This window comes from Austrofundulus limnaeus, unplaced genomic scaffold, assembly GCF_001266775.1.
Source record: "Austrofundulus limnaeus strain Quisiro unplaced genomic scaffold, Austrofundulus_limnaeus-1.0 Scaffold511, whole genome shotgun sequence".
In the NCBI taxonomy this organism is placed as follows: domain Eukaryota; kingdom Metazoa; phylum Chordata; class Actinopteri; order Cyprinodontiformes; family Rivulidae; genus Austrofundulus; species Austrofundulus limnaeus.
Genome location: NW_013952913.1, coordinates 95,510 through 99,110, shown reverse-complemented (window position 1 = coordinate 99,110; position 3,601 = coordinate 95,510).

Sequence of the window (3,601 nt, the reverse complement as noted above, 5' to 3'; positions counted from 1 at the left end):
GTGTGTGTGTGTGTGTGTGTGTGTGTGTGTGTGTGTGGTCTCAGAGGGAACATTGCTTCTCGTCCTCCATGCTTCACTGCTCACCTCTGCTATAAATAGACTTAGAGCCGAGGCCCCGGAGTCATTACCAGCCGCTCACCTGATCACCTGACTGATTTATTATCAGGTACAGAAAGAAATACCTCTGCTGGATAATGAAGACTGTCAGATTCATGGTAAAATTGTTCAAATAACTCTTTTTTTTTAAGTCAGAGCCATTTTCTGACCTCCTGACTCCTTTAGATTCCTCTGAGCTGAGCAGCTAACAGACCGGTGGTCGATGGGCAAACAGCACTCTATGAGTGACACATTCTTCTCTTCTGGTTTTGCTGACAGAATATAAAAATAAAAAAAATAAACATTTTAGATGAAGGATTTGATTGCAAAGAAATGAACAGGAAACTGAAAAAAAACCCAGCTTATTTTATTCATTATTCCTGAACCTGCTAAAAACTTCACAGCAGATGATGCTGATGAGTGAAAAGGCCGACGTCACCTCGCTCTGTTTTATTTAAAGAAACAGAAATCTGCTCAACAACTCTTCCACCGTCTCCACTTCCACTCTGATTTTACAGTTTAACCTTTAAAAAAGATGAGCATCTATCTAAGATCTTTGATCCAGTCGGTTTGAGTTCGTCTCTCTGTGAGCAATCGGAGCCAGAATCTTTGCCTTCATCTAATTAGTCACTGGCTGAGCAGAGGAAGCAGCATCTGAAGCAGCCAGATAAAGAAAAGAAAGAGAAAATAGAAAGGAACAAAGACATGTTTTTATTCTTCACAACACGCATGATGAGCTGCGAACAAAACGCTTCTGTTTCTGAAGGTCATCTCAGGAACTTCCTGGTTCCTGTGGCTTCATCTGAACCTTCATTTCAACAGAGTTCAGCTGCTGCCTTCACATCATTTATATTCACATTTACAACATATTTAAGTGTTTAAACAACAGTTTAATAACAGGATTTTAAAAAGACAAAAAGAACTAGACATGGGTTTTTACGATGTAAAAACAAGTGTGCATTGCCACGTAGCATGGCTTTGCCTGCAGCAGTGGACTTGCAGAATGAACTTTGACCAAGTTCAAATGTGTTTTCTACACCAGCTTGTGCCTGTCACATCATCAGGTGTTTAGAATTAAGGTAATTGTGTGACAATATGAAGTTTGAAGAGATTTTTTGTTAAAGTTGCTTTAGCTGGGTTTTGAACCCTGATCTCCCACATGAAAGTCCATGACATAGACCATTAGACCAGTGGGTCTGTGGCAGAAGATGGTGGTTTGTATGTGTGCAGAAAGAGGTCACAATGCCAATACAATTATTGACACAAAATGCATAATATTACAACAACAGAGCAGTATTAAGACAATATTATAGTAAAACATCAAAATACAATCATATTAGRATTGTAAACACTGAACTACTGAGTTGAAATATTAAACTATGGTGCAGTACCAAGTTGAGTACAGCAGGGGGCAGTATTGGACCAATACAAGACTCCATTGACTGCCATTACAATTCATTAAACATTAATATTTCAAAAACTATAAGTTTTACAGGCACCAAAAGGCATAGCCATCATTTGGCACAGGAGCGTTTCAGATATAAATTACAATGGCAGCTCTAGGGCAAAGTATGCAGGAGGAGAAGCATGGCAAAGTGGAGATGACTTGGATGGGAAACGAATCACAATAGTGTGCACTGCATTGGCAATGCACACTGAAAACAACTAGAGAAAATGCATTTCCTGTGAAAATGCTTGTGTGAATCCCTGTTGCTGAAAATGAGCTGAAAATGTTTAATAGGAAAAATATTATTGTACGTTAAACTTGAAAACCCGAAAGAAGCAAAAAAAAAAAAGATGCAAAAAGTCAAAAGGAGCAAAGGTATAGCTGAAATAGCATAAAAAGCTAAAATAGCTGAATATAACAGAAAGCATAAATAACTCAAATTAGCAGAAAGGAGAACAAAAAATAGAAATTAGCAGAAGAATTACAGAAAGCTTAAATAGCAGGTAAGCTTAAATACTAGAAAAACGCTAAAATTGGCAAAAAAAAAAAGTAGCTTAAATTGTCACAAGGAATCTGAAAAGAGCAAAACCAGAAGAAAATATGTAAGATTCTGTGAAGACTCTGAAACATTTGAATGTGTTGAAAAAAGCTTTGTTCATTTCCAAAGGGAAAAAAAGTAGCTGAAATAGCTCTGGCTACTATTTTACAACTTTTTTCAGCTTCAGTATGTGACAGAGCTCGCTCTCAGCTATCAATAGATCAATTTTGAGGTAACATTAGCTAAAAGTGCAGCAAATAGCTGAATATAGCAGAAAGCATCTGTAAGAAGCATGAAAAGCAAAGTAGAAGAAAGAATGACAGTAAACGTAAACAGCAGAGGAGTAGCAGAAAGAAGTAGAATTTTAGCTAAAATAAAAGCTAAAACTAGCAAAAAAGACGCTAAAATTATCACAAGGAAGTTAAAAAAGAGCATAAACAGAACAAATTGTGTAAGGTTCTGTAAAGATTTAGAACATTTTTAAGGATTTCAAGGAAGCTGAAAACAGAAAATTCATTTACAATTGGAAAAATGTGGCTAAAAAAGTGAAATAGCTAAAAAAGTACCAAAATATTACCAGAAATATTCAGCTGTACTGTCCTGAATGAGCTTACAGTTTTGATATATGAATTGTTGAAAAAGCACAAAAATTGTGGAACGAGAAACATTCCAAACCACGTATGGAAGAAACTATAACAAAGAATAAAGAGAAAGATGAAAACATCAGTGTGAACGATGTAACTAATAAACAGTTAGTTCTTCAGAAATATTACAGTTAAAGCAACAATAATCAATGTTACCAGTTTAATTCATTTATCACAACAATTCTGTGATAAAGATAAATGTGTTTTATTGATTCATTTTGCTGCAGTTTGAACTAAAAATCAGGATGAGTTCATAAAAAGTTTGATTTAGTCGATGTTTTATAGAACATCTTTAATTATCAGAGGGCCGCTGCTGTTTTTAAAATGCTCACATGATGATTAATGTTTTGGATTTAAATATTTTTATTAAATGAAAAATCAACAGGAGATTGGTCATCGTTTCGAACTAAAACAAGAAGCCCCAAAACAAACTTATTTAATAAAAGAAACAAAAGGATTTCCTGCAGCAACAAGTGGAGGAAACAGAAAGAAAACATGTTTGTGGTAAAAACGTCCAAACGTCGTGTGGAGGAAGAGGAGGATGTTCATCGTATTCAGAGCAGCCTGAGTCACGCCGAGCCTCCAGGTGAGGCAGGTGAGCTCTGTGATTTGATCAAATGTTCTGAGAGTCGGGACACTTTAAACACAGACTGGTTCTGTTTTCATTTGGGTTCAATTTAAAGAGCCAACAAACAGATCAGTGAAACACAGAACTTCACTTTGTAAAATAAAAGGTTTCTTGAAGGATTCAGGAGGAGCAGTGAGGCTTCAGTCCTGCTCCTGGACCAGTGGGCCAGATCTTCTGATAACCAGGCCTCTCTGGTCTGCATTTGTTTTGTGGACTTGGAGAAGGTTTGTGACCCTGTTCCTCCAGGT